The sequence below is a fragment of the Narcine bancroftii genome, chromosome 3 (assembly GCF_036971445.1).
Source record: "Narcine bancroftii isolate sNarBan1 chromosome 3, sNarBan1.hap1, whole genome shotgun sequence".
NCBI lineage: Eukaryota > Metazoa > Chordata > Chondrichthyes > Torpediniformes > Narcinidae > Narcine > Narcine bancroftii.
In genome coordinates, this window is record NC_091471.1 from 73,796,237 (window position 1) to 73,809,818 (window position 13,582).

The window sequence follows — 13,582 nt, forward strand, 5'->3', positions numbered from 1 at the left end:
ATTCAGGTAGATCTGGAAGCAACCTAGCCAGAATGTGAACTCCTCAGCCACGTTGGGGGCAATGGGTCTATCAGCAACATACCAGGTTTGAGTGGCGCTTCCATCTTATAGGGAGAACAAATGCTTCTATTAGCTTATAACTATGGGGAGGGTCTCACAGTAGTCTTCAGAAGGGTTCTGGGTTTATAAGGGAAACCAGGGTTATATATGGGCAGATGGGGGTGGAGCCAGCCAGTGAATTCCAGTTCACTGCAGGGGGTCACATTTTACATGGTACAAAATGTATATCCCCTGCCTCCACATGCATTTCATCTTTTAAATCATGGTGGGCACCAACTCTTTCCTTTGATATCCTTTGCCCATCGTGTGTTTAGATTGACTAGATGCTGAATGAGACTTATGGAGTTAAACAGTGTAAAAACAGGCCCATCAGCGCAACTCATCCATGCCAGGCACAGCTCGTCCCAATTGTCTGCTTTTGGCCCATATCCCTCTAAACCTTCCATATCAATGTACTCTTCTGTATGCCTTAAACATTGTAATGGTACCCACCTCTAGCAGCTCGTTGCACATGCTATTACACTCTGCGTGAAAAGTGGAAATGTTACTGTTCTCTGGCTCCCACCACCATGCCTTCACTATGATGTTGCACTTCCAGACCCCATCATGAAGTCTTAAAATGTTCTTTCTGCAAAAAGACCCAACCAGTCCCTCTCCACCAACACTCCTGTCTGCCTGGCAGAACAACTTCATTCTGATTCCTCTCCCTTCGTCAAACTCTTGAATGGACCTTAGCTACTTGTAAAAGTATTTGTTCCAAATCTTATCTGCTACCATTCCCAACTCTCTCTCCATTACATCGATGACTGAATTGCTACTGTTTTCTGGACCTATGCAGAACTCATCAATTATTTAATCTTTACCGCTATCTTCCATCCTGCCTTGAAGTTCACTTGGTCCATTTCCAGCATTACCCTCCCCTTTCTGGATCCCTCTGTCTCCATCTCAGGAGACAGGCTATAGACCCAAGGACACACTGCCACTGGTGTGGACCTGGGGAAAGCAGGGAGTGGAGACACAGCATTCTCCTGCAGGCCTCTATTGTCCAGTCGTACTGCTGACAGTTCTATTCAGGCTTTAAATGACCTGTCAGAGGAGCCAACAGTGTTTTATTTGAAATCTTGTGACCACAGGGTTTGCATCCAAGATTGCAGTGAATGCGTTCATCAGTAGCCATGACAGGTTGCAGACTCCAGGGGAGCAGAAGACTGGTGCAGGACACCAGAAATGAAGAGAACAGCACACCTCACCACCCTCTATTGAGAAGGAGAAGAAGAGGAGGTGGGCCTAAGTATGGTAACCACAGTAGGGGCCCAGCAAGGGTCTCTGTGCCTGAAAGACACACAAAGGTGGAAAGCTGTTGGTGACTTGTGGGCAAGGAAACTACAAAGGCTGCTGGCTGCTGGCAACCTGAGGTCGGAGGGCTCACACCAGGCTGTGGGCTGCTCAAGACAGGCTCATGAGAACTAGGTATCGGGATTTGAGAGGGTGCCCCTGAGCAGTGAAGGTTTCCTCATCATGTCAGAGGTTTGGATCTGGGCTGTGGTTGTTGATGGTTTGAATTGAGTTGGAGTCTTGTGTGGCTGCAGAGATTGTGGTATCACTGGAGGCAAATCCATGGACACTCAATGAGTTTGAGAGAGCTCTTTTACTTCTCTTTCTCTGACATTAAGGGGTACTGGCCAATGCTGATGGCGAATCTTTGTCTGCCTTATGACATTACATTTTTGTTCTATTACATGAAGCTGAATCAGAATTTATTGTCATAAACATGTCACAAAATGTGTTGCTTTGCACAGCTTTACAGATGCAAAATTGCTACAAATTACATTAAAAAAATGCAAAAGAAGAGAAAGGTGAGGTGGTGTCCGTGGTTCATTGTCCATTCAGAAATCTGATGGCAGAGGGGAAGAAGCTGTTTTATACCATTGGATGGCAGCAGTGAGAAGAGGGTATAGTCTGAGTAGTGAGGGTCTTTGAGGATAGAGGACCACATCATGTAGATGTTCTTAATGGAGTGAAGACATGATTTCACTGGCTTTGTTCACAACTCTCTGTAGCCTTTTCCTGTTCTGTTCATTGGCACCTCTATAATCAGACAGTGATGCAACCAGTCTTAATGCTCTCCACAGTACACCTGTAGAAACTTGCAAGAATCTTAGGAGGCATGCCAAATCTGCTCAAACTCCTCACTAAGTATAGCTGCTGGTGAGCTCTCTTCATAATTGCGTCGACATAGAAGTCCCAGGATAGACCTTCAGAGATGTTGATACCCAGGAATTTGAAGTTCTTAACCCTTTCCACTGATGACCCCTCGATCAGGATAGGGTTGTGTTCTTCTGATTTCCCCCTCCTGAAGTCCAAACAGTTCCTCAGTTTTGGTAACATTGAGTGCAAGTTTGCTGTTGTGACATCACTCATTCAGCAGATCTATCTCTGTGCTATACGCTTCCTCATTGCTGTCTGTGATTCTGCCAACGAACGTGGCGAAATCAGCAATTTTAGATGGCATTCAAATTATGACTAGCCACACAGTCATGGATGTAGAGGGTGTAGAGCACTGGGCTAAGCATGCATCCTTGAGGTGTGCCTGTGTTGACTGTCAGTGAGGAGGTGACGTTTCTTTTTTTTCTACTTTTATATTCAGCATGGGTAATTCTCCCTTGTAGCTGGGCTGATATTAAAAACAAGTCAATTCAAGAAAAAGACTCGTATCTCGCTGAATAAAATGAAAAGTCCTACTTAGTCGGGTTCAATCTCCTCCAAATTTCTACCAAATTCAGTTCCTTTATAATTACTGACCGACGATCAGCCATCTTAGATTTCTTCAAAGCTTTTGGAGATTTATCCAACAAAGGATAAACAAACAACAAATAAAATCTCCTCCAACTAAAATATTTTCATTCGCCTGATTCAGACCCAAAAAACATCAGTGATGAATTGTTCATCCATCCACATTAGGAGCATAAACATTCAACAAAGTTCAAGCTTATGAAATTTTATTTTACAATTAACAGTCAATACCTCTACCAGCATTGACCAAAGGTTATTCTAATGCAAAAGGTAACTTTTTTTATGTATTAAAATAGCTACACCTCTAGCTTTAGAATTAAAGGAGGACACAATAAGATGTCCGACCCAATCCCTTTTCAATTTCAAATGTTCTCTTTCCAGTCAATTGAGTTTCTTGTAAAAAAGCAATATCTACCCTCATCTTCTTAATATAAGTTAGAACACACTTCCTTTTAATCGAGTTATTAAGACTTTTAACATTAAAAGTCACAAAATTCAAATTAGACATAGTGTTACAATGACAAAAAGTGGCACCTCACACAGCTAATATAAATACAAAATAAAGGCTCCTAAAAAAAATAAAAAAAGCTCCTCTAAAACTACAAAAAAACCCTGCCCTAAATAACTCCCCCCAAAAAATCCCTAAAAGACAAACTACTACAAGAGTATTATCCCCCTCAGCTGACCGGGTGTGGTCAATACCGCAGGTGGCTGATGACTTCGGAAACAGCAGGGTCATCCACCTCCCCTCAACTGAACCTCACAAAAAAATACATGTACAAATAATTATCTTATAGTCCATGCTGAACTTGAATATCATCATCCACTTCAATCAGTTGTGCAGTTTCCAGCATTTTCTTCCCATTCCCATTCCCATTCTTGATCTTAATTACATTCACCAATGGTTTATTTCAAAAATCTTGGCTCAGCTTGTAATCTGGCAAAGAATTAGCAAAAGTTTATTTAACAACATCTGCTTTAATAAAGTAATTTCTCCATACATGTCAGTCATTTTCACCTTCATTTCAGCAAATTGCTCATCTATTTTCTGAAAACTTGGTCATAAAAAAAATCATATTCTCATTTTGCTTTGTTAACTCTTCAAACATAGTCATTACATCAGCGGCTCATTAAAACTGGAGAAGAAATTGATTTAGAAGGTAAAATTGATTTTGAAGCCCTGGGCCTATCTTCAATTATATTTGCAGTTGTTGCCAAAAGCTCTTGAAGAACTTGGAACATCCGACTGCAGTAAAGAGAGATTGAAAATGTATCTGATCTGATCTGAATGATACCTCCTCCCACTGTCTCTTCTCAGGGAGCCACCCCATTCTTTGTTTCACTACCTCTACCACATCTGCTGTCAAAATTAGGCCTTTCATTCCAGATGTCTTCCCATCTCGTGTAATTGATGGAACTCTATTTCACATTTCCTCCATTTCTCAAAATTAAGCTGTCAGTCACATTGCACCATGTAGAATAGGGATTAAGTTTCCTCAGCCCTGACCTTTTATCCCACCAGCACCCCTTTAATCTTCTGTGACTCCCTGGTCCACACACCTCTATCCACACATCCACCCACTTCCTGCAACACCTGTCTTGCACCTCTTGTTCCACCATCATCCAGGAACCTAAACACAGGTGAGAATTTGCCTCAAAGATTCACATGCTTGCACCTCCTCCCACCTTGTGTACTACATTCTTGATGTGGCACCCTCTATGTTGGTAAGACCCATTCCCACACTGACTGGTTCATCCTTGCATTTTCTCCTTTGCCAGGGTGGGGTCCAACACAAACTAGAGAAATAACACCTTATGCTCTGTCTGGGTAGTTTACAGCCAAATGGTATGAACATTGTATTTTCCAAATTCAAGTGACCCTTACTTCTTGAGTTCCTAACCCCATCCTATTTTCTCTTCTGATCCATCTCCAATCCTCCCATTTTTTTGATCTCTTTCCTATATGTATTATTGAGCACTCTATCATACATTTTCCTTCCTCTCCTCTCCCTTCTGGTTCCATCCATCTACTACTCACATACATCTGTTCTTTACCTCTCCCTTAATGTTTCCATATCACTTTTGTTATCAGATTCCAGCACTGGTAGCTTCTGTGTCCCCACATATCTCCCTCCTGATGCTACCTCCTTCTCCCCCTCCTCCCACCTGCCACCTACGATTCCAATGGCCCTTTTTCCTCTTTGTCTGCTTCCACTTATAATTCACATGCCTCCGTCTCTCAGCCCCATCCTCCTCCCCTACCTGGCTTCATCTACGCATCATCCCTTACCCCTCCTCAGTCCACCTTTCACCTATCATCTATCATCCACTGCCTCACCCTCCCTTTCTCTTTACACTAGCCATCTATCCAGTTCACTCAGTCTTGAGGCAGAATCTCAACCTGAAACATTGACAGTTCCTTCATCTCCCTCCCCTCCCCTCAGTTCCTCCAGTAGTTTGTAATTTACTCTGTCCATCATCCAACAATCTCCAAAGGTAAAATGCAGGGGGCCGCAGGATTAGAAAGTTGAAACAGTCGAAAAGGGAAAAATGGATTTACAGTCCAGTCAGCATAACATTAGTTGAATCAAGAAAACTGGTCATTCTAGGGATTTGGAGCAAAAGCAGAAAATGCTGCAAAATCTCAGCAGGCTAGGAAGCATCTGTGGAAGGAGAAACAGTTCATGTTTCAGATCACTGACATTTCACAGAACTGAAAAAGTGAGAAAACATTGATAGTGGACAAATCTTTGGTCAACATACCAACTTGGCCCTAACAGTCATGTCCTCACTGTACCAAGAACATGAAGTAAGATGGGTGCTTAGAGAGGTGAACACAAGGAAAGCCGCCGGCCCCAATGGTGTGTCAGTCAGGATGCTGAAGGAGTGTGCGAACCTTTTCTCGGAGGTCGTCATGAAGATTTTCAACAGGCCCCTGTCAAAATCTATTATCCCCCATGCCAAAAGGCTGCTACAATCATCCCACTGCCTAAGAAGAAGGCTATCAAGGGCCTCAACGGAGAGGTCATGTGATGCCGTAGGGAATGCAGTGCACCCTTACGACTCCCAGGGATTTTAATTAAAAAAAGTAAAGATTTTATTATTAAAGTTATTTTAAAGTTCATCTAAAGTATCGACAATTGAGAATAAATTGCCACCGACAAAAGAAAAAACTTTAAAAATTACTCCACCGAGGAACGATAAAGAACCTGGGCCTACTTTTTCAGTGAAGCTGCGGGACTTTCTCCTGGAGCCGCTGAAGGGTGGTGATGTTAATTTTTGTCTGGAACCTGTATTGGATAAATCTTCAAGAAATATAGTATAATCTAATTGATATTGGTGTGGATTATAAGATTAGATTAATATCTGATCATTCTCCTCTTCTGATTGAGTTGGAATTTGCAGAAAAACAATATTCATCTTATAGATGGAGATTGAATTCCTTATTATTGAAAAGACCGGAATTTTGTTTATTTATAAGACAGCATATTCAGTTGTTTTAAATGATATTACGTTCTAAGCAGAAATATTATAAGTTAGGGGAATGATCACATAAAGTTCTGGCTTAGCAATTAAAAGCGGAACAATCTTCTAGAACAATTAATGCAACACTGCAGGATAATGTTGAAGTGTCGTATAAACCACAAAGAATTAATGATTTATTTAAGGAATTTTATGAGAAGTTATATACATCTGAATCATTACAAGATGAAGAGGCTATAGATGATTCTTTGTCACAATTGTCAATACCGTGTTTAACTCAAGAAAGTTTAGAACAATTAGAGAGCCTTTCACTGAGCAGGAGGTTTGTGTTGCATTTACTAATTTACAAAATAATAAATCTCTGGGTGAAGATGGGCTTCAGCTGACTTTTATAAAGAGTTTAAATATTTATTGATTCTATTAGTTATGAAAGTAATAGAACAGGCTTCTAAACAACATTGTCTTCCAGAAACCTTTTCTATGGTGATAATTATGATTATTCCTTAAAGCCTACTTCTTGTAGACCTATATCTTTGTTATATGTAGATTATAAAATTGGAGCAAAAGTATTAGTGAATAGGATTAATGAATATCTTCCTGATTTAATAAACATGAACAGATGGGTTTTGTTAAAAATAGACAAACTTCAGAGAATATAGTAAGGCTATTGAGTATAATTCATTTAGCTCAGAAGAAAGAAGATTCGAGTCTTATTGTAGCTTTATATGCAGATAAAGCTTTTGATAGGTTGGAGTGGGATTTTTTATTTAAAGTGTTAAGTACATTTGGTTTTGGTGCAAATTGGATTAAGGCCTTATAGAAGTCCCAAAGCTAAAGTGATAACAAATGGACAGATATCTCAATCTTTTAATTTAAATAGATCTAGTAGGCAGGGGTGTCCTTTATCATTAGCTTTTTTTGCTTTAGCTATAGAACAACTTGCACAAAAGATCAGAGATGATCAACAATTAATGGGATTTGAGATAAATCAGATACAACTTAAAATTAGTTTATTTGCTGATGATGTATTAGTTTATTTAACTCAACCACAAACATCATTATCAAGACTTTATAGTCAACTGTTAAATAATGGGAAAATTTCAGGATATGAGATAAATTGGGATAAAACTGAGGTAATGGAACTTGTAAAAGGAGATTATTCACAATGTAGACAAATGGTTCATTTTAAATGGACAGATAAGATTAAATATTTAGGTCTAAGTATTGATACTAATTTGAAAAATTTATATGAATTAAATTCCAATATTTAAAAAGATAGAGGAAGACTTAAAGAAATGGGTAAGTTTACCAATTACATTAATTTGGAGAGTTAATTGTATTAAGATGAATGTCTTTCCATGAATTCAATATTTATTTCAAACTTTACCTATACATTTACCTCAAAATTTTTTCAAGATTTAAATAAGCAAGTTAGGAAATTTCTTTGGAAAGGGAAGATGGTAAGAAAAGTCATTAGAAAAATGAACATGTAAATATTAAATAGGAGGACTACAACTTTCCAATTTTAAGAATTATTACAGAGTAGCACAATTAAGGTTTTTAGTTTTTATGTTTGTTAAAATTAGACCATCATGGGGTGGGGGGGGGGGATATTGAATTAAATAAGATAGGAAAAGTTAGACAAGATGAGTTAATTTATAAATGGGATTCTAAATCTCGTGTAATAGAAAAGGAAGCTCCAACATTAAAACATTTGTTGAATATTTGGAATAAAGTGAGATTAGACAATGATGTAAATATCTTTTCTCTAAAAACACCATTAATTAGTCCCTTATTGACTTTTTTCAAAAGATAATCCTTTTTAAAATATATGGTATTTTAAGGGAATCTCTAAATTGGGGGTTTGTCATAATAATAATAATAATAGATTGATGTCTTTTGATGAATTAATGATTAAATATGATATACCTCATAATACAATACTTTGTTATTTTCAATTGAGAGCTTCTTTAAGAGAGAAACTAGGATCAGAAATGATTTTAAAGGATCCTTCAAATTTGGAACAAATTATGGTTGATGGAATGATTAAAAATTATTTCAATTGAATATATATTGTTACAAGAACAGACACCTAAAGTAGGGTTGTTTAATTCAAAATAAAGATGGGAATGGGATTTAGACACGATAATAGATCAACAAGTCTGGAAAAACTTATGTAAAGAAGTTATGACAAATACTATCAATGTATGATATAGATGACTTCATTATAATTTTTTACACCAACTATATATTACTCCTCAAAAATTGAGTAGATGGTGATTGAAATGATCAGATTATTGTTTTAGATTTGGAACAGAAATTGGAACTTTTCTTCATTCTATGTGGTCTTGTTCAAAGGTTAACCCTTTTTTGGGTTTCTATTAGTAAATTTTTGCAATGGATAATGGGAGAAAACTTTCCTTTAAACCCTGAATTACTTTTGTTAGGAAATTCTGAAAGTGTCACTCCTAAATTATCTCTGTCATATTTTCAATTAAAATTTGTTAAGTTGGTCTTAGTAATAGCAAGGAAATCTGATGTTTCATTAACATTAGATACATGGCATGCTGCGATTCAAAGGTATATTCCATTAGAAAAAAAATGTTTAATTTAAGGGTAATTTAATTACCCTTAAAAATAATGTGTAATTTAATTCTTTATTTTTGAAAATTTGGGGTCCGTATGCTAAAATAATGAAATTAAAATTATGATTTTTAAAATGTATTTTTCTTGATCAGTGACATATTCCCTGAAGATATAATAATTTTATAATGTTTTTGAGGTCTCTGAATGTCAGCTGATGCAATTTAAATTAATTATTTGTAATCATTTATCATGAAATATCGTATAATTTATTTTTGGGATTAGACAAATTTAGGGGGGAGGGTGGGCTAATAATGGGTTTAGTTTTTATTTATAGCAGTTAGTTTTTTTTCTTTATTAGTTTTTAGGTTTTTATATAGTTTAAGCATATATTTGTTAACATTCAATTATGTTACTATAGTTTATTATTGTCAATTACTTGATATTATATATGTTGAATAAATAAAATATAAAAAAACAGAAAAAAAGGGCCTCAACGTCTATCAACTGGTAGCTCCAACATCATGAAGTGCTTTGAGGGGCTGATTTTGCAGCATATTAATGCCAGTCTCTCACCCACCTTCAATCCACATCAGATTGTTTCAGAGTTAATAGGTCTACTGTGGATACCATCACCACTTTTCTTCACTTGGCATTGACCCACTTAGAACAACAGGGATGCTACATGAGGATTTTTTTCAATATAGACTTTAATTCTGCTTTTAATACTGTTATTCCAGGCAAACTGGTTGTCAAACTCATTGACTTAGGATTTTCCAGATCTATTTGTTTAAGGATCAAGGAATTTTTAACAAATCATTCCCAAACTGTAAAAATGGGCACTCATTATTCCCCTATTCTTACACTTAGCACTGGTTCACTACAGGGCCGTGTGCTGAGCCCAATGTTGTACTCTCTTTATATCTACGACTGTGTCTCTGAGTATCCCTCTAATACCATCATAAAATTTGGAGATGAAATGACGGTGATTGGCTCATTTCAATGGGCGACAAGTCTGCCTATAGGGACTGTCATTGTGGTGCTTGGAAAACAACCTGGTATTGAATTCCTTGAAGACGAAAGAGCTCGTAATGGATTTTAGGAGGAACAGCATGGCCCCAGCTCCATTGTATATTAATGGGGACTGTACGGAAAGGGTCACGACTTTTAAGTTGCTGGGAATAACGTTTAAGTTGCTGGGAACATATCTGGCTGAAGATATTTCTTTGACTACTTATACCACTGTGATATTGACTATGCCAATCTCAACATCTCCTGAGAATCTTTAGGGAAATCAATCTACAGGAAAAGTTATCGGTGTCCTTCTATCACTGCTCTATTGAAAGTGTGCTGATTTACTGCTTTCCCATGTGTTTGCCAGCTGCACAGCAGCAGATAAGAGGGATCTTCAAAGGGTTATCAATATTTCCCAGAAGATCATTGGGTTTCCTTGTCCTTTTTGAAGGATTTATTTCAATCTCGCTATATTGGGAAGGCAGCTAATGTTCTCACCAGATTCAGCTCCAACAGTGTCATCAAGTTTGCAGATGACATAACAGTAGTTTGGCCTCATCAGTACCAACAATGAGTCACACAACAGAGAAGAGGTTAACCTCCTATAGGAGCTCTATCAAGAGCATCTGGCAGGCTGCATCACAGTGTGGTGTGGTTTCTGGAAATAAATGGATTGGAGGTAAATCCACATAAGTGTGGCAGAGAGATTCACTGGATTCTCCCTCCCACCATTGACATGATCTACTGGGATCTTTGCCTGAAGAAGGCACACAAAATCATTGAGGACCTCTTCTACTCCACACACAGCATCTTCCTGCTGCTCCCGTCGAGGAAGAGATACAGGAGTATCTCTTCCAGCACCACCAGGCTGAGGAACAGCTTTTCCCATGGGTAGTGAGACTGCTGAATGACCAAAGGAAGCAGCTCACACTAACCATTCAAGATTCACATTTGTACAAAACTATATCTACTCGTCTTGCATTTGTATAATTTGTCTGTGGGTGCATTATGTCTAGTTGTGTGTCTGCATATTTTTGCACCAAGGACCAGAGAAAACTGTTTCATTGGATTGTACTTCTAGAATCAGATGATAATAAACTCGACTTATCTTGAAAGTGGCAAATGAAATACAGCCATTCCCCGACATACATCCCACTGATCTCAAAATGGATGTAAGTCAGACATATGTTAGCATGGCATGTAGTCCTCATGCTATCACTCCCCACACTGATCCCACTGCCCCACGCTCTCCCGACAGCCCGCTATCAGTCCCCATGCTGATCCCACTACCCCGCACTCTCCCAACAGTCTACTATCGATCACCACACAACCAACTTCCCTGCGCTCTCCAGGCAGCCCACTATCAGTCCCCACACTGACCCCACTGCCCCATGTTCTCCCAACAGCCCACTGTTCCTGCACAGCATTGTTTTATCCTGAAATTGAGAGAGATGCTGTGATGTACACAATGATGGGTAATCATCTGATGGTTGCTATCATACCCACACAGTCGTTAGCACCGGTGGATGAACAATCAAGCATAATTTTTATATTTACAAATATTTTTAAACATTTATACAGTATTTCTTTTCAGTTGTATGAACGGATGGTCATAAGTTGCCAAGATCATGAGTAGGGGAGAGGCTGTACAATGTCGGAAAGTGTATGATCATGAACTTCGGTAGAAGAAATAAATTAGCAGACTATAGGGAGAAAATTGAAAATTCTCATATGCATAGGGACCTGGGCATCTTCATGGAGGTCCCCTGAAGATAAATTTGCAGGTTGAGTCAGTGGTGAAGAAGGCAAAAGCAAAGCTGGCATTCATTTTAAGAGGATGAGTATATAAGAGCAGGGATGTGAGGCTTAATAAGGCACTGGTTAGACCTCACCTGGAGTATTGTGAGCAGTTCTGGGCTCCTCATTTTAGAAAGGATGCACTGACGTTAGAGAGGGTTCAGAGGAGGTTCACAAGGATAATTCCTAGAATGAAAGGGTTATCAGATGAGGAATGTTTAATGCCTCTTGAAAATTTGGGGAATGAGGGGGTGATTTCATTGGAACATTTGGAATGTAAGGCATGGAGAGAGTCGATGAAGAAAGGTTGCTTCCCATGGTGGGAGAATCAAGGATAAGAGAGCATAACTTCACTTAAATCAGAGGTGAAGAATTTTATTTACCAGAGGGTGGGATGAATCTGTGTAATTTGTTGCTACAGGTGATTATGGAGGCCAGGCCATTGAGTGCATTCAAGGCGGAGACTGATACAGTAGATTCTTGATTATCCAGGGCATCAGGGATTAAGGAGAAAAGGCCATGGAGTGGAACTGTGGGAAAATGGATCAGCCCATGATTGAATGGCAGGGCAAACTCGATGGGCTGAATAGTCTATTTCTGCTCCTGTGGCCAATGGTCATAGGTTGGATGTGATAAGAAGAATATTTGTTAGGTTGAGGCCAGGGTTGCCATGGGAATAACTTCTAGAGGTCATCCAATCACTGGGTTAATGGTGGCAGTGAGAGAGGAGGAAAATGAACAAAAGGGACATTGAGAAGACTATTAGATAGGCACTTAGATGTAAGGAAAATAGGAGGGGGGGGGTTATTGGGTGTGAGGGAGGGAAGAGTTAGATTAATTATTGAGTAGGTTTATATAAGACAAGAAAACATTGTGGACCATAGGGCTCGTACTGTGCTGTACAGTTGTAAAAACTATGGAATAAGAGCAGATAGAGATATTAATTCAAGATCACTACATATAACATGTATCCACATTGCAGGAAATATTCAAAGTTTAAAATTCAGATTTATTTTCAGAGTTCAGATGTGACATCAGATGCAACCCTGAGATACTTTTTTTTCCTGCAGGCCAAGCAGAATTTCTACTTCTCAGAAATGAAAACTGCACTGAAGAAAAAGATCCATATTCAAAAGAGAGAAATGTAAACAAAGAAAAACATGTAAACAAACCAACTGTCCAATACAGAGAAAAAAAATTCAGTTACAAATATTGTGCAAAGTAAGTGTCCTTAAATGAGTCTCTGAGTTTGCTGTTGAGGAATCTGATGGTGGAGGGGTAGCAACTGTTCCTGAACCTGGTGGTTACGAGTCTTGTGGCCCCTATCCCTCTTTCCTCATGGCAGCAGTGAGAACCGAGCATGTCTGGGTGGCATGAATCCTTGATGATTGCTGCTGCTCTCCGACAGCAGCGTTCCATGTAGATTTTCTTGATGGTGGGGCGAGTTTTGACTTCGATGTTCTGGGCTGTGTCCATTACCTTTAGCAGGGGCTTTCCTCGCAGAGGTATTGGTGCCCCCATACCAGGCCATGATGCAGCTGGTCAGCACTCATTCCACTACACATCTGTAGAAGTTTGCCAAGGTTTCTGATGTCATACTGAATCTCAGCTAACTCCTCAGGAAGTAGAGGTGCTAATATGCTGATGACATTAGTACGTTTGGCTGGGAAAGGCTGTTGTTAGTACACTATTCAGCCAAGTTCTCAATCTTCCTCCTGTATGCTGACTCATCACCCCTTTTCATACCACCCCACTATTCTGGTATCGTCAGAAAATTTGTAGATGGTGTTGTTGTCGTACCGAGCCACATAGCCATAGGTGTAAAGTGAGTAGAGCAGGGGGACTAAGTATG

The 13,582-nt window shown here is 39.0% G+C and overlaps 1 long non-coding RNA gene across 1 annotated transcript in view; it reads left to right on the top strand.

Moving 5' to 3' along the window:
* The window catches only part of LOC138756137 (uncharacterized), a 29,166-nt gene extending 16,221 nt beyond the window's left edge, over window positions 1–12,945 (top strand). The window contains exon 4 of the long non-coding RNA XR_011352789.1: window positions 12,801–12,945. This is a non-coding gene — a long non-coding RNA (uncharacterized lncRNA). The remainder of the gene's footprint in view (window positions 1–12,800) is intronic.
* The last annotated feature ends 637 nt before the right edge of the window (window positions 12,946–13,582 follow it).